Source organism: Bidens hawaiensis, unplaced genomic scaffold (assembly GCF_021521415.1).
Source record: "Bidens hawaiensis isolate Kalapana, Puna unplaced genomic scaffold, B.hawaiensis_p1.1 tig00025182_1, whole genome shotgun sequence".
NCBI lineage: Eukaryota > Viridiplantae > Streptophyta > Magnoliopsida > Asterales > Asteraceae > Bidens > Bidens hawaiensis.
In genome coordinates, this window is record NW_027494006.1 from 292,623 (window position 1) to 318,796 (window position 26,174).

Genomic DNA, 26,174 nt, shown 5'->3' on the forward strand with positions numbered 1-26,174 from the left:
AGCGAATAATGACGTGGTTAATGGTACATTTTTACTTAACGGACAATATGCATCTATACTTTTTGATACTGGCGCCGATAGAAGTTTTATTTCTCGCGCATTTGAGCAAAAACTCGCGCGACCGCGAGTAAACTTAAACGAAAACTTTTCAGTTGAATTGGCTAATGGTGAAACTATTTTAATAAACTCCGTGATCAAAGATTGCACGCTTAACCTTAACGAAAACGATTTTCTAATCGACCTCATTCCTATGCCTCTTGGAAGTTTTGATGTGATTATTGGTATGGACTGGCTCTCGCAAAATCGCGCCGAAGTAATCTGCGCCAAGAAATTGATTCGCATTCCTCGGGAAAATGGTGAAGATCTTCATATCTACGGCGAGAAACCATCTAACGGTCTTAAACTTATGTCATGCACTGAAGCCCGAAGACTTTTGCGGAAGAAATGTGTTGCATTCTTAGCCCATGTGGTCAAACCCGATGAAGGAAAGAAGAAACTTTCTGAAATCCCCATCGTGCGTGACTTTCCTGAAGTCTTTCCCGATGATCTTTCTGGTTTACCTCCCGCTCGGGAAGTCGAGTTTCGTGTTGATCTGGTCCCTGGTGCTTCCCCCGTAGCCAAATCTCCTTATCGTCTTGCGCCCGCTGAAATGCAAGAATTAGCAAGTCAACTCCAAGAGTTGACCGCTAAAGGATTCATTCGCCCTAGCTCTTCGCCCTGGGGCGCTCCGGTGTTGTTCGTTAAAAAGAAAGATGGTACGTTTCGCATGTGTATTGATTACCGCGAGCTGAACAAGCTCACCATTAAGAACGGGATCCCTTACCGCGTATTGACGACCTCTTTGATCAACTCCAAGGTGCCTCTTGTTTCTCCAAGATCGATCTCCGTTCTGGCTATCACCAGTTGCGTATCCGCGAAGAGGACGTTCCCAAGACTGCCTTTCGAACCCGCTATGGCCATTTTGAATTCTTGGTCATGTCCTTCGGTTTAACCAACGCACCCGCCGTTTTCATGGATCTAATGAATCGGGTGTGTAGGCCTTTCTTGGATAAATTCGTGATCGTGTTCATCGATGATGTTCTGGTGTATTCTAAAACCAAGGCCGAGCATGAGCAACATCTTCGGTTGGTGTTGCAAAAGCTTCGAACCGAACAACTCTTTGCCAAACTCTCCAAGTGTGAGTTCTGGTCGGATGAAGTACAGTTTCTTGGTCATGTTGTAAACAAGATGGGTATTCATGTCGACCCATCCAAAATTGAAGCAATCAAGAACTGGATTGCACCGTCCACTCCTACCGAAATCCGTTCCTTTTTGGGCTTAGCTGGTTACTACCGGCGATTTATTTCGAACTTCTCAAAGATCGCTTTGCCTTTAACAGCTTTAACGCACAAAGGCAAACCGTATATTTGGGGCTCGAAGCAAGAAGAAGCCTTTCTGAAACTCAAGCGATTGTTGTGCGAAGCTCCTGTTCTAACTTTACCAGAGGGTAATGATGATTTTGTCGTGTATTGTGATGCCTCCAACCAAGGTCTCGGTTGTGTACTTATGCAACGAGGCAAGGTTATCGCTTACGCGTCTAGGCAACTCAAAATTCACGAAAAGAATTATACGACTCACGATCTCGAACTTGGTGCAGTTGTATTTGCCTTGAAAATCTGGAGACACTACCTCTATGGTACTAAGTGTATCCTTTACACCGACCATAAAAGCCTTCAGCACATTTTTGTTCAAAAGGAACTTAACATGAGACAACGCCGATGGAACGAACTCATCAGCGATTACGATTGTGAGATCCGGTATCACCCTGGAAAGGCTAATGTGGTAGCTGATGCGCTCAGCCGCAAACCCTGCCAGCTTAACTGTATCTTGTCGCGCACGCAGCTTCACTTCGCGCCGATTCAAAGCAATCTTGAATCACGCATTCGTGACGCGCAGCGCGCATCCATCAGCAATGGCAACCTTCGCGCCGAGTTAGCGTGTGGCGCGGAAGCGCATTTTGTCCCTAATCTGAGTGGAATTCTCTGCTATCTCAATCGCATCTGGATTCCCAATGATGAGAATCTTCGCACTGTCCTCCTAAGTGAAGCGCACAAATCTCGGTATTCCGTTCATCCTGGCGCTGACAAAATGTACAAAGATTTGCGCCTTTCTTATTGGTGGCCTGGTATGAAAAAGGATATTGCTGTGTTCGTAGCTAAATGCCTAACTTGTTCTAAGGTAAAAGCTGAACATCAACGCCCATCTGGTTTGCTCGAACAACCTGAAATTCCTACGTGGAAATGGGAAAGTATAGCAATGGACTTTATCACCAAGTTACCCTTGACCGCAAGCAAACATGATAGCATTTGGGTAATAGTGGATCGATTGACCAAGTCTGCCCACTTTCTGCCCATTCGTGAAACCTACCGTGTTGAACAACTTGCGCATCTATATGTCAAGGAAATTGTCTGCCGTCATAGTACTCCTTTGAGCATCATATCCGATCGCGATGGCCGTTTTATATCTCGCTTTTGGAAATCTCTCCAATCTGCGTTAGGAACTCGTTTGGACATGAGTACTGCATATCACCCTCAGACTGACGGACAGTCTGAGCGAACCATCCAAACCCTTGAGGATATGCTTCGATCTTGTGTTCTTGATTTGGAGGTAATTGGGATTCACACCTACCTCTGGTCGAGTTCTCTTATAATAACAGCTATCATTCCAGCATCGGTATGGCCCCTTTTGAAGCACTTTACGGTCGAAAGTGCCGCTCACCGATTTGTTGGAACGAAGTGGGTGAAGTTCAAATCACAGGACCCGAACTAGTTCAAGAGACAACCGATAAAATCGCCAAGATCCGTGATCATCTGCTGACTGCCAGAAGCCGACAGAAGAGTTACGCAGATCGCAGGCGGAAGCCTCTCGAATTTCTAGTTGGTGATCTTGTTCTCCTCAAAGCGTCGCCCTGGAAGGGTGTTGTCCGCTTTGGGAAGAAAGGTAAGCTTGCACCTCGTTATGTTGGTCCGTTCAAGATTCTTGCGAGGGTGGGAAAAGTTGCTTACAAACTGGACCTGCCGCCCGCGCTCAGCAATGTGCATCCAACTTTCCATGTATCCAATCTCAAGAAATGTTTAGCTGACGAGAACCTCCACATACCACTTGATGAAGTTCAAGTTGATGAGTCTATGCATTTCGTTGAGAAGCCTGTTGAGATTATGGATCCCGAGGTAAAGCAAACCAAGCGCAGTCGCATCCCTATTGTCAAAGTTCGTTGGCAGTCCAAGCGCGGAGCCGAGTTCATTTGGGAAAGGGAAGATCAAGTACCCGCACCTTTTCTCTGCGCAACCTACTCCAAGATAAATTTCGGGACGAAAGTTCTTAAAGTAGGGGAGACTGTGACAACTGCCCGATCCGACCCGACCCAGGTACCCGTTTTCGAATTCGATTCTTTTATGATTTAAAATTTGATTATTAATCTTTGTAAATTTAACATTAAATAATTTATATATATATTTTTATAATACTTACTAGTAATAATAATTCTGTCCCGCCTCTTTCTCTTTCTTGTCGCCGTCCCGCCCATCTGCTTAACCCTTGCGCCTTGAACTCCCTTTTTCTCTTAACTCTTTGTTTGTCCTTTGGTTCTTCCCGCCTAAGGATGTCTGCGCAGCTCCACGCGCCAGACTCCTTACAAGGAAGCCTGCGTGAAGACCAGTTGTTCCTGCGATACGCGAGGCGAACTGTTCTCGCAGCGCGCTAAGAATTGTAGTTCTTCTCGCAGCGCGCTAAGAACGGTAGTTCTTTCCGCGACGCGCTAAGAATTGTAGTTCTTCTCGCAGCGCGCTAAGAATGGTAGTTCTTCACGCGGCGCGCTAAGGATTTAAGTTCTTCCCGCGGCGCGCTAAGGCTTGTACTGTCTGCCTTCGCCCTCGCGCGTGCGCTCGAATCTTCTCGCGCTAGACCTTAAGTCTCTTCTTCTGTTTAGGTCAGCCTGTATTCTTTTGATATCTTATCTTTTGTATGAGCACTTTAGGTCAGTTCCGACATCTGTCCGAAAAGCCACTTTCGGCGCAGCATGCGCACCAATCCTATTGGTTGACAGAAAAAGTGACTGACATAATCTTTTGAAATCTTCTTTTGCATGTCTTGAACAGTGTTTTACCTGACACCTCCCATGCTTTAATCTGTAACCTGTCAGCCTTCCCCATCCCCTGCAGCTGCCGGCATATCTTTGAATATCTTTTGCTTTTGTTTTCTTGTGTTTTTTGATATCTTTTGCTTGATTTGTTTAGATCTTTTCCTCTTTTCTAGGGATTGTGTTCCCTAGGGTTTGCCTATAAATTAAGCTATTTTCTTAACACTTCACACACTTAAACACTCCCCATATCTCTCTCCCTCTGCTCTCTTCTCCTTGCCCTCTGCCCTAATTCCTCAGCCGCCTCCTCTCTCTTTGCCTCCGTCTTCTCTTCTGTTCTGCCCAGATCTCGGTAAATATATATATTTTGTTTAAGTAACTTACATATACTCAAGGCATAAAAACAATCGTTAAACCAGTAACCTCTTATTTATAGGTTAACTTGTGCTTGTTTAAAAGTTGGTTCTTGCATTATCTTTCATCGCACCGTTTACAAGTGAGTAATCTCGTACCTAATCCCTTTTTATTTTTTAATGTTTTGGGATGTTCATGTGTTCGTACAAACTTGAGTCTTAAACTTGTTTATAAACTTTTGTCGCGCAAAACCCCATGTGTTATGGACGTAGATTTGGCTGTTTATTTGTATGTGTGGATCATTAACCGTCTTGTCGGCCTATTCCGCAGTTTTCATGGATCCATTAGATGAACACGGGAGAACTATCGTTTATGATTTCTCTTTTGTTTACACTTGCACAGTTTTCTTGTTTTTGTGCTCAATTGGGAGCACGGATTGAACTATGAGCTATGATCTAAGGCTTGATCACAATCTGATTACACCCTTGTTGAACACCAGTTATACACATGATGCGCGCAGACATTGTTATCTATTTATATCTATTAAACTTGATTTCTCACCGACACGCAAGTGTTAACGTTTTATTTTAACACATGTTCAGGTTTGCTGTAGCTGTTTCTGGAAGCTTGAGGACACATAGGATGTTTTCTTTTCTTTTGGACCTAGTTTAAAATGTAACAAGACAAGATTATGTTATTTGAATATTTTAAGATATGATATGATTTATGTTACTTTATGTCGTGTTCTGCGCGTGCGCAATGAAATGTATTTATTAAATATAGACACCCAAATAGTGTCACGAGTAATGAAACAATACGTGGCGCCCCGATGTATAATCCGCCATCGGTCGGGGTGTTACAGGGACGACCATCTTCCCCTAATGGAATTTTCGTACAATAATAGTTATCACACGAGTATTCAAGCCGCACCGTTCGAAGCGTTGTATGGTCGTAAATGTAGAACGCCGGTATGCTGGTCTGAAACCAGAGATAATCAAATGTTTGGACCAGAGATAGTCCAAGAAACCACCGATAAAGTTTAGCAAATCCGCGAACGACTTAAGACGGCACGAGACCGCCAAAATATTTATGCCGATGTCCGTCGTAAGCCGTTAGAATTCAACATAGGCGATAAAGTTCTATTAAAAGCTTTGCCATAGAAAAGCGTTGTTCGCTTCGGCAATAAAGGAAATTTAAGTCCTCGATTCGTTGGACCATTCGAAGTACTCAAACGAATTGGTACTGTCGCATGTCGTTTGCGACTACCCGAGGAAATGAAAGGGATACACGATGTATTCCACGTCTCTAATCAGCGAAAATGTCTAGCCGATGAATCTTGTCAATGCCCTTAAAAGACGTCGAAATAAATGAAAAATCTAAAATTCGTAGAACGTCCAATCCAAATCGAAGATTCTAAAACAAAGAAACTAAAGAGACGAACGTTGAAAATAGTCAAAGTAAAACGGGACTCACGAGGAGGCCCCGAATACACTTAGGAACTTGAATCCGAGACGAAGAAAAAGTACCCTCATTTTTTCTAAGAGCAAATCTCGCGGACGAGATTCATTCCAAGGTGGGGAGGATGTAACATCGTGAAAATATCGGATCAAAAATACCAAGTTCCAAAAGTCCAAGGACCAAAATGTAAAATTCTGATTTCCTGTCTCGTCGCCATACGCGACGGATCAGAGAACAAGCCCGTAGCGTATCACGAAGGGCCTGTTTACAAACTCAAGATTTATGCGGTGGGCGATACGCGATACCCTAAGACACCAACGTCATCACGTATCGCGATAACGTGGTCTGACAAGCGTGGCACACCGTCAGCCACGTGTCACCACGTGGCAACCCTATGGGTGACTGGTCACACCTATGTCGCGATACGAGATGGAGGAACCAAAGGACCATCGCGTATCGCGATGGGTCCTGTGATCAGCCTATGACTAGCAAGCTACAGCCCTCATTTCATCACACCTCAAGTTCACAGCTTCTCTCTCTCTAGAAATCCCACTCACTCTCTAAAAACCTCGTAAAGCGTGCCAAGTGTTTTCTCGATTTCCGTGACAAACCAAAGTTTTCTCGAAATACGTGCAAAGTACCAACGATAATATCTCGAAGTTCGTGCTGCCAAGAGACGACCCGACGACCACGTCGACGTACGTGCCAAGCAAGATTGAAGAAACGACGCACCTCGATAAACGCGTCGAAGAAGGTGTTGATTAAGAAAATCAAAAACCAAAAAGGCGTCAAAGTGATGCCCAAGTTCCTAGGGTGTTTATAAGCCAATCAAGATCGGCATAAAGCCCGAATAAAATAATAATAAAATATTAAAAGGCTTAAACCCCTAAGTCAAGGATATACTCAATACCTCGAGAATAAAATAAATAAAATAAAATCAAGTAAATGTAAATAAGAAATATGTGATATAAAATACATCTTTGTTATTAATATTATTATTTGAGTATTCTTAGATAATAATAAGAAAAAGATTAAAGTATATGTTTCTTAAAGAAGAAGAAACATAGAGTTTTAGAAAATGTAAAATAAATTAAACTAAAGGTTTTAAATTTGTAAAAGAAAAGAAAGAAAAGATATTTTAAACTAAAGGTTTAGAATAAAGAAAAGATGTTTTAAACTAAAGGTTCATAAAGAATATATAATCGAGGTAAAGATTATATAAAAAGACTAGAGGTCTTAATCCAGATTAAAGATCCAGCATTAATAAAAGAATATACTCATACTATAGGTGCAAGATAGCAAAGAAAGGAAAGAACCGGTCAGTGAATTGAAGCTGATCATTTTAAGAGAAGGTGAATACGCCCAACTTTATAAACTTGTGTTAAACGTGTCAAATAAATTGATTACATGAGATTACGTATCTCTAAAACATTATAAACAAAAGTAATCGCTAGCCCTCAGGCTGTCGTGTACGTTTGTTTGGATCTTTACATATGCGGTAAAATTCGGTGGGCACACCGCGCCACACCTGGTCATTTGACTCTTCCACGATGGGCTGGACCTAAGTTACGTCCAAGTGAGGGTGATCATGTGTATACGTATGGTACCTAAGTAATGTCGAACGTTGCAGTGTTTGTTGTGGTGTCTTGTGTGTGACTTAAGTTTATAATTGTGTTTTGTTTTAAAAGCTTGATTATTCCTAAGCCACGATGGGACGGACCTAAGTTATGTCTCGAGGGGTAATTAAGTAAAGAAAAATATTTTATGCGTCAGCTTATTCACTAGTATATGTTGTTGGCATATTTTTTAAACATTTTGCAGGTAATCAAGATTAAGAGCTTTGAATTCTCGAAGTGCTTTGATATCTGATGGGTCGGATCATTTTGTTAATATTAAAATAAAAATTGTGGTTTTTGTATAAACAAGTAATATTTTATAAACACTAAATGGGTATTTTATAATCCCATGTTTTGTTATGTAAACATAATATATTAATCCACGTAAATATATTTCCGCTTTAATCTGCTACCTCTGATTTAATTACAATTGTGGTACAAACATATGTGTCATACGCCTAGGTCATGGTTTGGGGTGTGACACACCGTTGCTACTCCTAAGGCCATGTGTAGTGAAGGGCTACAAAATGTAGACAATTTTTGACACGTGGCGCCACGCTAGCAGATGGACGATTTTATTTTAAGGGTGTTTTGTGGTGTTGTAGCCCCATCCCATCATATATATATATATATATATATATATATATATATATATATATATATATATATGTGTGTGTGTGTGTGTGTGTGTGTGTGTGTGTATGTATGTATGTTTAAGTTCATAAGAGAAGTCATTTAATTACGTGAAGTGCGAGAAGTTATTCCAATCAATCAAATTTTTTCTTATTTAATTAAATGAAGGGCATAATAGTAAAGATATCATTTTTTATATTTGGTAAGTATTTATATTTTTAGAAGTTTCAATTTTACTAATGTATTAATGTATGTATTTATTAAATAAATATATCAAACATCAACATTTTGATGGATTCATGAGTATAATTTTCGTACCAAATTATGTTTGTTTTTTCTCATTGCCACATTCAAATATGGATTGAACCAAAGATGTAAATGATTATCCCAATTATATTACTTTATTTTTTTCAATTATTTAAATTTTTTTATCTATAAAATTTATAACTCGAAATGGTTACGACTATACCTAATATAATCATGTGCATATCAAAATCATCTCTTCTCATTTCAGAACAGCAAATTCAATAAAATTTTACATATTTTATGGTGTACACAATTACAATATTGGAAAAATAAATAACTACAAATGGCTGACATAAAAACATTCACCTACATTTAACAGAAAACAACCTACACATGACATCATTCATGCACAACTATTAAATAAATCTCACTACACAACCAGTATATACCTACACAATTTACTTGTATTTGGGGAACCAAATTAACAAATACCTACACAAACTTTTAGCAACCTACACAACCAATATTTATCTAGAGAACTATATTAAGATAAACCTACACAAATTTTTAGCAGCCTACATAATAAAAATTTCTCTACATAGTTTGGTTGATAAATCCAAATGTAATTATTATATTTTTATTATTTTTTTGTAATAACTATGTAGAATTTTAAAATATGTATATAGCTAGTGGATATGTAGGAAAAATTGTGTTTTTGTATGCTTGTAAACTTTAATAGTGTGGTGGTTGCTTACGAGTGTTAAGTATGTGTGTGAATTTTATAGTTTTTGTGTAAGACATTTTCGTATATGTAGGTTAATAAATCCAATTACGATATATACATTTTATTGCGTCGGACATTCCTTTGATATTTTTGTTAACAATTACAACAAATTAATGTCTTAAATCTCACATAGATGTTTATGAGTTTACCCATACACATATTTACAAATTAAATGTAGGAATTTATCAAATTTGTGTTGGATAATATACATATACAGCAAAGCCTCCCCACATGTTTACCCATGTGTGTAGGATTATATCAAATTATCTAGGCATAATCAAACAAACATAATTTATGAATATGAAATAATAAAAACGCAAGACTTACAAAAAAAATGAAAACAAAATTTTTTTTTTACAAACAAAATATAAAAATATTTTTTTAATTAAGCGTCAAAGATAAGTCAAATAAAGAATTAATTAAGGATTGTTTCCAAAACGAATTCTTCTAATAAAATACAGAACTACCCTTAAAGCATTGAAATCAATTAAATTGGAGAGTTAAAATTTGCAACATTACCATTTTAATTATTGACCATAGATCAAAGATAATCAGTGATCCAGATTTATTTCGCTCACTTTTCGTAATAAAACCATTTCTCTCCTGAACCATCTCATATATATAAATCTATGCCCCTCTTATCGCCAAGGGATGGGGGCGGTGTTCTCGCCCCTTGTCGCCCCTGCATGTCGCTCACTACACTTAACCTAAGGGTGAATCTCTGGCTAACTCTTTTTAGAGAGTGGGTTTATTATTTGGGCATTTAAAAGAATATTAAGGGGCCTAAATCAAAATCATTTATTTGATTAAGTGTTTATCCATTTTTTGAAAATTATATTTTCTTTTATATATTTTGTTTTTGTTTTTACTTTAAGTATTTGATTCATTTAATAAAAGAAAAATGATCATAACATACTTAAGCGTCGTTTTTGATTTTGAGGTTTTAAGGTGGCTATGAGGGGTGACGGGAAGGAGATGGCTAAATACCTCGGTGACTTTCAATTTGGGGTGGGAGTCCCCAGTGGGGCAGAGGCCGTGCTTCATAGCGCGAACAGGTTTCTAAATCAGTTTCATTCAGATGGGTCATTGGCTATGCTTACTGTTGATTTCTCCAATGCCTTCAACTTAGTAGATAGGACGACCCTTCTACATGAGGTTCGGAGTCGATGTCCTTCCATTTCTCTTTGGGTGGATTTTTTATATGGGCAGTCGGCTAGGTTATATGTGGGTGATACTTTCATTAAATCCACCACTAGGGTTCAACAGGGGGACCCTCTTGGGCCTCTCCTTTTTGCCTTAGCTTTGCACCCACTTGTTCACCAAATCAGAGATCGGTGCAAGCTTCTCTTTCATGCTTGGTACTTGGATGATGGCACGATTATCGGGGATACTAGAGAGGTAGCCAAAGCATTAGATATTATCAGGTCTGAGGGGCCTCTTTTGGGTCTTGAATTAAACGTTAAGAAAACAGAGTTATTTTGGCCAACATGCAATGGGGTGAAGGCACAGGAGGGGTTGTTCCCTTGCGGGATTGGAAGGCCGGTGCTTGGCGTGAAACTCCTTGGTGGTGCTGTAAGCCAGGATGCGGGGTTTATCAGCAGTTTGGCTATGAAAAGGGCATCTAGCGCTGTGGAACTGATGAGCTGTCTCCCAAGACTTCGGGATCCTCAATGCGAGCTTCTTTTGCTTCGCTCATTTATGGGAGTCGCCAAGCTTTTGTTCGGTTTGAGAACATGCCAACCTATGTATGTGGGGGAAGCTTTTTCTATATTTGACAATGGTCTTCGAATGGCGATTGAGGACATCGTGGTTTGTGGAGGTCCGTTCTTTGGGGATCTCCAATGGAGGTTGGCATCACTTCCGATCTGTTATGGGGGGTTGGGTCTCTGTTCGGCCGAGGATGTATCTACATATGCTTTTGTGGCTTCGAGAGCACAGTCGTGGTGTTTGCAAGACCATATTCTTCGGGGTTGTGATATTTATGGGTTGGACTCTGATTATGGGTGTGAGATGGATCGTTTACGTACTTCACTTCCAGATTTTGATCTTAGCGGGTTCTCTAATAAGGATACTGCCCCCCCTAAAGCCCAACATGTTGTGGCGAGTGCCTTATTTAGTGGAATCGTCAAGAGTTTAGAAGTGAAGTTTGATCTATCTCCTCGCCAAAAGGCGGTGTTTGAATGCCTTCGGGCTCCTCGGTCTCAGGATTTTCTAACGGCCATCCCCATTGAAGGATTAGGCCAACGTATGTCGGGTTTGGAGTATCGAGCTATCCTTAAGTACCGGTTAATGATCCCTATGTTCCCGACGGATGAACCTTGCCCAATTTGTCGCAAGGTCTGTTTGGATTCTTTTGGTGACCATGCGGTGCATTGCAAATAATTGCTTGGCTTTAAATACAGACATGATCTGGTTAGGGATGTTCTGTGTGATGTTCTTAAACGGGCAGGGAATTCTGCTAAAAAGGAGGCCCCTGTTAACTTTCTCACGGATCCTCTTGAAGGGAGGTCTACTTTACGACCAGCTGATATTCTTGTGTTCGGGTGGGCAGGGGGGAAACACGCCTGTGTGGATCTTACAGGAGTGTCTCCTCTTGTTGGGCTCAGGGACCGTGGGTTTGTTGTGGGTCAGGCTGCGTTGAAGGCTGAATCGGGCAAAGTTGTTAAACACGAGAAAGCTTGTTTAGATAATCAACATGTCTTTCTACCATTTGCCTTTGATACATTTGGTTTTCTGGCTCCAGAGGCTGTGAAATTTTTGAGTAGGGTTCAGCGCGTCGTACACGGAACCTCTTCAGCTTCTAGGTCCCAAAGCTTCGTTTTTAGCAGGATTGGCTTTGCTATTCAAAAGGGGGTTGCGGCGCAGCTTGTTGCCCGTTTGCCTGCCACTTTATTGTAATCGTTTTATAGTAAATGTAAATTACAAGGCAATATATTATTTGTCAGAATTGGGGTACTTGAGCGTAGCACCTCTCTCATCCTAATTCCTAAGACATGGATAAGGTATTGGCTTACATTAAAAATTGTAAGAGTATAAGACATGTCATGTTGTTTTGATTGTGAAGGACTTCAAATGATGGAGATGAGATGAAGGGAAAAAAAAAGAAACTGAATTTGATCTCCGGCAGGCAGCAGTGCAGCACCACAAATGTTGAAGAAGAAAACAAAACCTAAATGGAGTAATTGATATTGGGATTTTTAACTAAGATAATGAGCTTTCTCTAAAAATTACAAAAGTCCAATCCATTCACATTTATTTTTCTGTTTAAATAAGTTTTTATTATTGCTGTTAATTATGTACATAAATATTTTATGTTTTGTTATTTTATGATCATGATCTTATTATGCTTTATTTTAAAGTATTTGTTTTTTTTATTTAGTATGTTTTTTTTTTATAAATGTAAAAAAGAAATAGAAATAATAATATGAGGTAATGATTAGAAGAATTTCATCCACTATATACATTTTATCCAAAAAAATTCTTATGGTAATTATAAGGGCTCCACTCCTCCACTACACATGGTCTAGTTTTTTTCTTTTTATTTTATTTTTCTTTTGTATTGGAAAATAAATTAATATACTAATATTTAGTTTCTCTTGAAAATACACTATTGGACAGTTCACCCAACTTTTGTAAAACTCAACTTTAGAGTTGAGTATGAAACTGAAATTAACCATATCTTTCTGTTTCCACGCTTTATGATTTACCTTTACTGTATCTTAAGTCATAATCGTTCGTTGCAACAACATTTCTACACGCATAAATGATCATTGTAACGGCTCACCAAACACATGAAACATCATTCAATTTTAGTTCACAAAACCATATCTTCATTCACCTTATATCATCCACAACTTCTTCCATCAAATCATGGCTTCATCTACCGAAATCGCCCATGACTTCCAACCATTTATTCGAGTATATACCGACGGTCGAGTCGAGCGCCCACTCACCACGCCCCGTCTCCCACCATCCACTGACCCCGTCACGGGCGTTCAATCAAAAGACGTCATTATTTCCTCCTCCGAAGTAAAATCACGCATTTTCCTTCCGAAAGTCAACCCCGTTGACCCGCCACAAAAGCTCCCTCTCATAATCTACGTCCACGGAGGCGGGTTTTGCATCGGGTCACCGTTAAACATCGTCACACAGAACTTCCTAACGCCGTTAGTCTCCCAGACTCATGCGGTCGCAGTAGCCATTGGGTACAGGCTCGCCCCTGAACACCCTCTCCCTGCAGCGTACCAGGACTGCTGGGACGCGTTTCAGTGGATCGCGTCCCATGCATCCGGGTCAGGTCTCGAGCCGTGGATCAATGACTACGTTGACACGGCTCGGGTTTACCTGGTGGGGGAGAGTGCTGGGGCGAACTTAGCCCACTACATTGTGGTTCAAGCGGGGGTTAATAATACCCGTTTGGGTATCCGTGGGTTGATTGCATTGCACCCGTATTTCTCTAATAAAGAACCCGATAAGATGATTCAATACTTTTACCCGGGTAGTTCGGGTTCGGATGATGACCCGAAACTGAACCCGTGTTCGGATCCGGATCTTGAGAAAATGTGTTGCTCGAGGGTTTTGGTAGTAGTGGCGGAGCATGACTTTTTGAAACCGAGAGGGGTCGGGCATAGAGAGACATTGGAAAAGAGTAAATGGGGAGGTAGGTTGGAGTTTATGGAGAATGAAGGCGAAAATCATTGTTTTTACTTGTTTAATCCATCAAGTGAAAAGGCCAAGAGACTAACTCAAACAATTATATCGTTTATCAACGAGTAATCTAAGAGTATACCGGTTGTTTTTACTATCTGGTACAAGTTAAAGTTAAAATAAGTCGTTATAATTCAACCAGAAGTCGTGTAATTTATGAAGAAATAAGAAAACGGATGAACTGTGAACATTTTGATTTGATGATTGTATGGTTTTTGATAGTATGAAGATCAAAAACAACGTTTAAGCATGATAAGTCCCTAAACTTTGCTATCTTAGTCGAGCAAACACCGAAACTCCATGTGATTATTCCCAATTTTGCTAATTTCTTAATAAGCAAAACATATTTAAAAAACTACCTCAGCCAATTCCTGATGTGCATCATTAACTTCTTAATCATAAATGGTATATTCTAGAGACTCACTCTGTTTATCAAGCTGATAATACTTCTTCAACTCTGCTATCTATTCATCAAGCCCTCTTAATCTGTCATCCAAGTATTGCAAAGCTTGAACTATCTGATTTCTCTAAAATCCTGATATTATAAAAATAATAAGAAACGAGTCACCAAATGCAAGAAATACCTATCTTAACAATCACTTGCAAGTTTCTTGCATGATTTTCAGGCTTCCGTGGCGACGCTATCAAAGTCAATGATGCTATCTGCAATTAGTGAATGATTGTTAATTATATATATTTCACCCATTACAATCAGACATAAGAAATGCCATGCATTCCCCTGTTGCACAACTTAATAAGAATTGCTTGTTATATTGTGTGACCCTTAATAAAGTGAGTGAATTTCAGATACACAGAAGCAAGTGGCTTGACCAATCTAAGTGTTTCTGTTTTGTGTTTTAAGCTACTTAAAAGTTAAAACCTATTAAGTTTTTCCTGATAAAATCTTATTTTCTGTTTCCCCCATGACTTTATCTAGTTTCATGAGTAACATTTTCTAGACTATGGGGCTATATTTTTAACAGATAACAAGGTATGATTGATCACTATTTTATTTGAAAAAAAAACAAATGTTTCATGATAAATCACTCACAAAGATGCACACTTTCACCTCATCTTGTTAGTCACTATAGTTTTAAGTATCTAGTTTGATATTTATCCCATAATGCCTATTTATCATTTCCCTCTCTCCACATCTTGATGTTTCTTTCTACTTCATTTTCTCTCTATTAAGCATGTGCGTGCAGTATCAAGTATCAATATTGTGAGAAACCATCATAACAAAATGTGAGAGAGTAAATGATGAATTACACACATACAAAGAAAATTTTATGTTCACTAATAAATGATGAAGATTACCGGGATACAATTATCAGTGTTATCAAAAACAATCTCAACAAATGCTGAGAGAAGTTGAATATTGATGGCCTGCTCCTACTTAAGCAAGGTTCACAAAAAAGTTACTATTTAATATCGCAAACCAGTTGATAAGACCATAAGAACTTTACCAACAATACAAAGAGGAAGGCATGCATGTCTTCAACACGCGGCTTATGAAAAAGGTCACTTAAAACGGACTGATTCATACTAGATAAAAGTATTATATTTACAATAATAATAACAAAAATTGTCAATCAAATCAACAGGGCCGGCTCCAAAAAGACGAAATTTTTTTTGGGCCAAAGGCGAAAATTTTTTCGAGCCTTAAGTAAAAGGAACACTTTTTTTTTGTTTAAACAATTTAATTTTAAGTGGGCTACTTAGTTATGATTTGAGTTGTGTAATAAACTTGTGTATATAAATAAACATAAAAATGTCTCAACTAAGACTAAAACCTATAACCTCTTGGTTAGATGTCATGCCTCTTTGGCCTTTGCCACTACACCAAGCTAGTGGTTATGAAATTATGTTGAAACATTGATTATACATAATATTTTTCCATAAAAATAAATATAATTTTTTAAAAAAAAAGTTTCGGGCCTAGCGGGGCCGTGGCTGTCACACCCCTAGGCCGGCCCTGCAAATCAATTCTCTAAACAATGCATAATTTAACTACAACTAAGCAATCAGTTCGCAGATCCACCCATCTAAGTAAAAAAATTGAAATTTTATAGTGTTATAGATACAGATGATTCAACTTGATACAAAAGAAAACAATAAATGGCATATTCACATTCTAACATATGAAAAGCTCCAAACAAATAGTTACCTATTCGTGAAATTCGAAGCAAAAACTTCAAATTGATGGCGGGGCAACTCGTTTAGGATTCGCTTTGTGGATTCAGTGAAAAGGAAACAGACGATGGTGCATTTAGGGTTCGAAGAACTGCTGGCGGGTTTGGGTTTAGAGTTTGGAGAATTGGTGAAAACCGATGGCGCTTTAGGAGAAGTGAAGGCGGTAACTGTGAAATTAGATTTAGGGTTCAGAAACAGCTTCAAACTGGCTATTAAGATTTACAGCTGTCTCCTGTTTTTTTGAGCAGGTTAGAAGCGGTTTATAAGCTTTTAACATGAAAATTCAACCGCTTCAAATTGACGGATTTTGTAGTAGTGAAAACTGCATCAGATTGGGTCTTAGCCTCTTAGGAAATGTAGGAAAGAGAGACGTACAATTGGTTTGCAATAGTCATGTTTAGGGGTGGCAAATTGCCTCAATGGATTGAATGGGTTGTATCAAAATGTATATAAAGGGTCAAACTAAAAATGAATATGATTGAAACGGGTCCAATTATTTTAGCATTTTTTTATGGAACGAGAAAACGGGAAAAAAATAGTATTTTTACTTTTTTTAGTTTTTGATTTATATTTCAAATTATGATTTTTTAATTATTTTTTTGAATTTTTTAATGAGGGGCTTTTGAAATGGGTTAAATGGGTTGAGATTACAAAAACCTCTCATTAAAAAACTAAAAAAATAATTAAAAAAATTATAACTTGAAATATAAATCAAAAACTAAAAATGTAAAAATACTAAAAAGTTTTTTCCGTTCTTCTCATTCCATAAAAAAAATAAAAAAAACTCGAGAAATGTAAATCCATTTCAATCATTTTCTTTTTTAGTTTGACCAATTCTGATCTATTGTATACATTTTAATACAATCTATTCAACCCATGGATTATATTTGCCACCTTTAATTATGCTGGTCGAAAAAAGCCACACTTCATGTGGGTCAATTTAAGAGTCTCACGGTTTAAATGTACGGTTCACATTGGTTGGTTCCATGGAACCTATCAGTTTGAATAAGTCACATAAAAGGTTTTGGTTGTAATAAGTTGGTTTAAAGAATAGCATTATTGAAACGGGTCCCGTGTCAGTTATAAATGTCACGATGACACCTTATAACAACCAAACTTTAAAGTGAAATCTTCATACACACTCAATATTTTGTTATCTACTATATTACTAATAATGATGTTGCTACCAAAGACGATTTTTAAATTTTAATCATAACTTAAAATACCTAAAAAATACTCATAAGTTAAATCGGTTTATTAATAAACGTGCATGATTAATAAGAAAGTGATTTCAAATTTTCCACATTCTTCGATTAAAAAGGAGACCACGATCGTATGACTGGGCATTTGGATCTCTATATTATTATGAGACTAGGAGGTGTACTCGCCGATTCCCACTTTCCCTCTTAGGCTGTCATCGGCGCTACAAACGTATATTATTATTAGACTACAAACGTATGGATTTGTTTTTTTATAGTAGTATTTTTGGTCTTGTAAATGACTTTGACATATATTAGACCGATAAATTTGGTGAAATATATTTATGTTCTTAACCACCCGCCGTCGATGAGTATTCGACAAATTGTTTGTTGTCTCCGACAGACACAAAGGTATTATCAATGTATTAAGTAATGATAGAGGATGTAGAGATAACGTTGTTCATATGTTTTGTCTTCGACACGTTCGAAGCAACCTGATGCAGATGTTTAATATTAGAGAATTGAAGGAAATTTGTTGGGATATCGGTAGCACCACACAACAAAGGAAGTATGTGTCACGCTCCCATTCTAGGCCTAGGAGTGTGATCCATAGTTGGTATCATATTTATAAATATATCAGAGTTGGGGGTTAATAAGGAAAACTTATAAAAACATGGGGATTTATATTATGAGTAAAACCAAATTTTGGCGCCAAAGTTCCGGTTAAGAGGGAAAGGGGCCGAACCAACGTTGGTAGTCCACATGTTTCATCCCTCGCACGCCACCGCAGCATCTAAGATTTTTTAATGTCTCCATGTGCTGCCACGAATACATGCAACCTCTACTCACCATCCATCCATCCAAATTACCTTCTTGTATGGATAGACAATTAGAAACCAGCGGATACGCCATAGATAAATCTTACTTTGATTCCTTTTTCTTTTTAATTTCTAGGGTTCGTCACCATAAACCCTTGAAGAGGTAGGTCCCAGCAGAGACCAGTTGGTCCCGCAAGACTCACCTTGAACAGGGACGTCTGCGCAAAGGCCATCTGCTCCCGCAGGACCCACCATGCTCATAGAATCTTACGCGCAGTACGCAAGCTGTACACGCAGGGAAAGCCTCCCAATGGTGAAGTACCCCACCTGTTCCCGCAGTTGCGGATACAAGCCATCAGGGAAGGCTACCCGCAGACAGCAGGGCTACACGCACAAGGCAATAGCTACTTCAGTAGTCACATGAAGGAATGAGCAAGGCGGGAACAATCCCGCCAAAATGAGCCAGTCCGTATGATTCTGAAAGATCTTTTGTACTATACCTACCAAGGTATGGATAGGACAGACAATCTGACCAGAACAACCCATGAGCCAATCACAGGGTGACAGCTCACCGACAACAGTACGAGGAGGAGCACCCTCTAGTACTGTTTGTCACTATTAGCCGCTGCCTACTCACCAACTCTTACTGAGGGGCGTGCGTAGCCTACAGTTGGTAGAATAGTGTTACTGTTGGCCGTAACCTATTCACCAACCAGCATGGCCTGCGTATAATCCACAGTAGGTGGGACGTGCATAATCTACAGTTGGTGGAATAGTGCAGCCGACTTTGTTACTGTTGGCCGTAACCTATCCACCAACCAGTATGGCCTATGCATAATCCACTGTTGGTAGAACAGGAATACTATTCAGCCGGCTGTACCTTCTAGGAAACCTACCTTCGGCTATAAATACTCCAACATCTTGGAATGGTAAGGGCATCTGATCTCAATCTTATCTAGCAATCTCTTAATATACTCTTATATTCAGAGCAACCTAGTCTGATTCTCACGCCGGAGGGTGGTCACAAGGAGGAACCCCCCCTTCTCAGTGACGAGCTTACGGTGTCTGTTTTGCAGGTCTCCTGAAGAACAGCCTTCTCAGCTAGATCTCACCCGTGGGAAACATTACTTAACCCCCAGATTATCTATAATCTGTCCAGGGTTCACTTAGTGTTTCTTCATTGGCGCCATCCGTGCATAAAAGCTAGAACTATTTTAGTTTTTTCACAATTTCTGAAGAAATGGTTAACGTTACTCCGGTCCAAAGGCCAGTAACCGACCAAGAAACCCCGGTAACGACCCCAGCAACTGGGGGGAACACCGGCGGTTATACAATCCTTACGAACACTACCCCGACTACCCAAGCCGGGGCAAGTGCAGTAAATATTCCACTGGGGTTCACCGATACCCAGCTGGAAAAACGAACGAGGGTCCCTCGCCAAACACTAGATCAAGTGAAGGCGTGGGCCGAAGCACGGCAAAGAGAATTCCAAGCCGAATTGGATGAACGCTTGCGTTCAGCTCAACAGGCTGACGAATTCGGCAGTACTCGCCAACACCTCAATATGAGCAGTGACTGCGAGTACTCAGACGAGTTGGAGTCCGATACCGACGCAAACCCTCGCCATAAGGCGAAAGGGAAGCGTAAGGAAACGGACGTCCAACCAAAAAGGAATTTTGGGGAAGCTTTTAAACCAATCGCGGAGAGAAACCCGCGTGACTTCTCCAAAACCTTTAGACCAACTGCTACAAATGCAGGAAAGTCAAAATTCGCAAGGGACATTGCGGAAGCAATCGCCCCGAGAAGTGCCAAACAGATGTCCAACATTGGCACTTATGATGGTCTATCCGACCCAGACGACCATTTGAACAGGTTCATTGCGGGGGCTACCGTCAGCAACTGGACGGAACCCACGTGGTGCTACATGTTCCAGATGACTCTGGTCGGAGCGGCCAGGGCATGGTTCGATCGTTTACCGATCCACCACATATATGACTGGGCGGACTTTCAGAACAAGTTCAGCCAGCACTTCAGCCAACAGAGGAAGTACACTGAAGAGCAGTGGACGATCCTCAACTGCGTGAGAGAGGAGGATGAATCTTTACTAGACTTCATCACTCGCTTCAACTCCAAAAAGCTAAGTCTCGGCAACATAAGTGAGGATCTGGTTCGCGCCGCCTTCATCCAAGGCGCCGAATACCCAGAACTTATCCGCACATTGACGGGTAAGGATGGCATGCCATCAACATGGGATGCCATCATGACGGCGGCAAAGCGCTTTGCCGAGACGGAAAAGCAACTGGGAAGGGACCTTCCCCAGAGTACACACCTCTACACGCAGAGGACAAGAGAGAACAATGTCCGGATCGCCCGGCAGAACAAAAAGAGGAGGCTAGGTATTTGGCAGTCAAGGGTAAACTTTGACACCTCATCCAGCTCTCGCCCTCTTGTTGGCGGAAGAGACAACACACACCCTTCAAACCGAAAACACCGGTGGACGCCACTCACGAAGAGCGTCACGGAGATATTTGCCACGGAAAAATTGCCATGGCCAAAAGCCCCATTGATCCGGCAGAAACCTAATGCGGATCAAAGCAAATCCTGTGATTTCCACGGGACAAAGGGTCATGGTACTGAAGAGTGCACATCCTTGAAGGATATTGTTGAGACATTTGTCAAGGATGGAAGACTTGCACATCTCGTGGCATCAATCAGGAAGGGAGGAAGGAATGACAACCGGTACAGAGGTAACGGACGAAAGCCCGTCGACATCAGCATCAACATGGTTCATGGCAAGGTCAGAGGAAGAAAAAGACGAGTGACAGAACCATGCGCGTGGAAGGAAGCTGAGGTGCGCTTCCCGCGAGTGCCAGGAGGCCCCAGCAAAGAAGGCCCCATCGTCATCAGAAGCCAGCTGGGGCATTACATCACTTCCCGCACTCTTGCTGACAACGGCGCTTCGTCGACAGTGATGTACAGGCAGTTCTTTGATAAGCTGGATGATGAAGACAAAGAACGCTTGGAAACGGTCTACGCTTCAATGGAAGGGTTTGACGGCAGTACAGAAACCCCCCTGGGTATCCTATCTTTCCCCGTTACTCTTACCGATGGGAATCATTCACGCACAGAAGACGTGGATTTTGTCGTGATGAAGAAGCCACACCACACGTACGACATCCTATTCGGAAGAGACGGGATGGCAAGATTCAACGCCGTGGTATCTTCAGTCCACGGCATGATGGGATGGCCAACAGCTGAGGGTGTAGCGATGATCACTGGCATTCCCCAGGTATGCATCGCATCTGTCTCATCTAAACCCAAACCGAAAAAGGTTAAACCAACCATCACAGAACCGGAAAAATGGGCCTTCAATGGCAAATACCCCGACCAGGCCGTTACCATTGGACCAACAATCGTTGATCCCACCCGCACCCTACTCAAACGCTTACTGCAGAAAAACGCTGACATCTTTGCGTGGGCACCAGCTGACATGACTGGTGTACCCCGAAGTAAGGCGGAGCATAAGCTCAAGTGCGATCCCGCTGTTACGCCAGTCGTACAAAAGCGCAGAGTAATGGGGCCTGAACAAACTAACGCGTGTAGAACCCAAGTCAAGGAACTCCTTGACGCAGGCATCGTACGCGTTAGCAGATATCAAACATGGGTTGCAAATCCCGTAATGGTACCGAAGAATGACAAACAATGGCGCATGTGCATAGATTTCAAAGATTTGAACAAAGCATGCCCCAAAGATTGTTATCCGTTACCAGAAATTGATCTTAAGGTGGATTCGTTGGTACCATTTCGCCTCAAATGCTTCTTGGATGCGTATAAGGGGTACCATCAAATCCACATGGCCGTAGATGACCAGGACAAAACCGCATTTCGGACGCCCGATGGTACATTTTGTTATAAAATGATGCCATTCGGACTTAAGAATGCAGGGTCCACGTACCAACGACTGATGGACAAAGAGTTTCATGCCCAAATCGGGAGAAACTTGGAAGTCTATATGGATGATTTGGTCATCAAAAGCCCCGAGCCAGAAGCGATGTTGAAAGACATTGAAGAAACTTTCAACACGCTCAGAAAGATAAACATGAAGCTCAACCCGAGCAAGTGTTCATTTGGGATGGAAGAAGGGAAGTTCTTGGGAGTCATTATTACTAAAGATGGCTTCAGAGCGAACCCTGAAAAGGTCGAAGCCATTGTAAAAATGGAATCACCTACCACCATCAAACAGGCTCAGACACTGAATGGACGACTAGTCGCACTTAATCACTTTTTGGCAAACCATGCGGATAAGTCGTTTCCTTTCGTGTCAACATTGAGAAACTGCTTAAAGAAAACGCACTTCCGCTGGACACCAGAAGCGGAAGCAGCTTTTCAGGAGATTCGGTCACTCCTGATCGAACTCACAACACTTACAGCACCACAAGCGGGAGAGGAGTTAATCCTATACCTTTCCGCAACAGATAGAGCAACCGGCGCAGTCCTGCTAATAGAACGAAAAGGCATCCAGGTGCCAATCTATTATGTTAGCCGTGTACTAACAGACGTAGAAACCCGGTACTCTACCCTCGAAAAATTGGTCTTAGCACTTATACACGCTTCACGCAGGTTAAGACAATATTTCCAGGGCCACCCAATCACCATTCTCACCAACTTCAAACTCTCAAACGTTCTAGGCAAACCCGAATTATCGGGACGTCTAGCCAAATGGGCAATTGAATTGGGAGAATATGCAATTAAGTACAAGCCAAGACCAGCCATAAAGGGCCAGGTCCTGGCCGATTTTATTGCAGAAGTCCCCGCTTCGCGGGAGAAAGAGTGCCAGGAGGAGGCTCAACCCTCCCCAGCACAGGACATCAATGATGTCTGGCGACTCTACACTGATGGAGCAGCCAGTAACGAGGGTTCAGGCGCAGGGTTAAAATTAACCAACCCAGCAGGCCAAGAATATACTTACGCTATTCGGTTGGATTTTCCAAGTACGAATAACGAAGCCGAATACGAAGCATTCTTGGCCGGTTTGAGAATTGCGCGTAAGATGGGAGTGAAAAACTTGGAAGCCCACGTGGATTCCATGCTGGTGGCCAACCAAATAAATGGGACGTACACGGCTGTGAACGACACAATGGCCCTGTACCTCGCCCAGGCAAAAACCCTTATGCGTGATTTTAATGATTGTAAAGTCATACACGTCAAGCGCAGCGAAAACAAATCTGCGGATGCGTTAAGCAAGCTTGCGTCACTAGCCTTCACCCACTTGGGAAAGGACATCCGCATTGAACTCCTCGAAGCACCATCAGTCCCGCACAAGGAAATTTGTGTCATCCAAACCGGTACAGAAACGTGGATGACACCAATAATAAATTACCTTACAGCAGGAACGCTACCAGAGTCAAAAACACAGGCAAGAAAACTACGCTGTAAAGCACTGAATTATCAACTCGTCAATGACATCCTTTACAGACGTAACTTTCTTGGCCCACTCTTAAGATGCGTGGACAACCAAGATGCTGACTACCTCCTAAGGGAAGTACACGAAGGCATCTGTGGAGTACACGCAGGTCCCCGCGCTGTTGTAGCCAAGCTAAACAACGCGGGATACTTTTGGCCGGGGATGCATACGGATGCACTGGCATACATCAGAAAATGCAGGTCTTGCCAACTTTACGCACCCAACACGCACCGCCCGAAGAATGAACTGGTTCCAGTCACTTCTTCATGGCCATTTCAGAAGTGGGCCATCGATGTGACAGGCCCATTTCCTTCAGCAGCAGGAAATGTTCAGTTCCTAGTGGTAGCCATCGACTACTTCACCAAGTGGATAGAAGCAAAACCTTTAGCCCAAACAACCGCGAAGCATATCAAAAAATTTATTTGGGAATTTATTATTTGTCGTTTTGGACTTCCACAGAATTTGGTGAGCGATAACGGCACCAACTTTGCTGACAAGAAGCTACAACAGTGGCTAAAAGAACTTCAAATCACCCACACATTTACCTCAGTGGCACACCCGCAAGGTAATGGTGAGGTGGAAAGAGCAAACAAGAGCATCGTCGATGGCATAAAGAAAAGACTCTTGGAACACAGATCCGGCTGGGTGGACGAGCTTCCGCACGTCCTTTGGGCAAACAGAACGCTGAAGAAGGCCAGTACGGGAGAAACCCCGTTCAGCCTCACTTATGGCACTGAAGCCATGGTCCCGGTCGAAATTGGTCTACCCTCACCAAGGGTCTTGAGTCAGCCAGAAGACAATGATGCGGAAAGACGGTTGGATCTTATGCTAACCGAGGAACGCAGAGACTTAGCCGCAGTGCGTGAAGAGAACTACAAACGACAAATGCAAAAGTACTACAACACGCGGGTAAAACTCTGCAACTTCAAGATAGGAGACTACATACTGCGTAACAACGAGGCTTCAAACCAAGAGCGCCCGGGAAAGCTGGCCCCGGTTTGGGAAGGGCCATACATTATCAAAGAAGTCCTGGGAAAGGGCGCATACCGGCTCGAAAGGCTCGATGGCACTCCCATCCCAAGAACATGGAATGGAGCTCAATTACGCAAATGTTATATGTAGATCAATTCCAAAACTTGTAAAGAAAAGGCCTAGAGCCACTTCTAATGGAAATGATTCTCCTTTCATAATGTGTTTACCTTTATACTTATGAACTTCCCACTGATACCGGTATTCACCGCATAAACGGGAAGAAGTAAGTCGTTACGTGTGGAAGGCGGAAAAAACCCGCATAAACACAACGTTAATAAGGGAAACCTACACGCAGGTATGATGTAAGTAAAGTTTAGCCATCCTTGTAAGTGCAAGTGACGGTCTTACCCGCACAATCACGAACAAGGAAGCAAAACTTCAACCTATCATCTACCACGTTCAAAGGTTATCCTAAAAAAAAAAAACAAAAAAACAAAAAAAATAAGGAAAACCTACACGCAGGTCAGATATGGGTAAAGTTTAGCCATCCTACTAAGTGCAAGTGACGGTCATACCCGCACAATCACGAAAGAGGAAGCAAAACTTCACACCTATTATCTACCACGTTCAAAGGTTAACTTATCCTCAAATAAGGTAAACCTACACGCAGGTCAGATATGGGTAAAGTTTAGCCATCCTACTAAGTGCAAGTGACGGTCATACCCGCACAATCACGAAGGAGGAAGCAAAACTTCACACCTATCTACCACGTTCAAAGGTTAACTTATCCTAAACACTTGGAAAATTGCTAATTTAAACTAAAGTATGCAAGTCATATAAAGTTTATAAAGCAAGGAATCCAATGAATCAAGCGGTCTTAGCCGCGCAAAGATTTACATTTCATAAATATTCGTTACAAGAATGGACAGGTAACTACCCGCCTACAAGAAAGAATCTATACAAACTAAATCTATCCTAGTAGCGGGAAGGGATCTTCAGGATCAGGCTTCAGGGCCACTTCCACTTGGACCAGCGCCGTCAGTAGAGCGTGGCTGTTCAAGGTAAGCCTTAAGGATAGGTAGCCCGTCATCAGCAGCAGCAATTTCATTCACCTTCTCCACCACCGGATGCGGGAAGGCGGCGTATTGATTTACTGCTTGGTCATATATGGCTTCGGTATCTACATTGTACAAAGGGAAGTTAGATGGCGGGACGCCTTTCTCAACAAACCCTAGACCAAGCAGGAAGCCGACCCGTTCCCCATCCTCGTGAGAAGCGTTGAGGGCTGCGCTCATTGCATTGTCGTAGGATGTCTCTGAGAAGACCCGATGCACAACCTACATAAGAAAATATACAAGTGTCAGCACCCTATCTACAAAGAAAAGCGTGAAGACATGAAGATAGACATACCTGAGACAACGCTTCTCGAAGAAGCCATTCCTTGGCAACCAGAGCTTCTTTAAGGGCGGCTTGAGCTTGGGTGCAGGCGCGTTCGGCTTCGCTTTTGTTAAGGTTGGCAAGTAGAACTTCCTTTGCGGCAGCCTCTTCGACGCCCTTAAGCTTCCGCTCGGTATGGTCAAGCACGCCCCTCTGGTCCAAGATCTCCTGGAGCT

The 26,174-nt window shown here is 41.5% G+C and overlaps 1 pseudogene; it reads left to right on the forward strand.

The window, feature by feature from the left end:
* The first annotated feature begins 13,021 nt into the window (after positions 1–13,021).
* On the forward strand, positions 13,022–14,103 carry LOC143571015 (putative carboxylesterase 12 pseudogene; annotated as a pseudogene).
* The last annotated feature ends 12,071 nt before the right edge of the window (positions 14,104–26,174 follow it).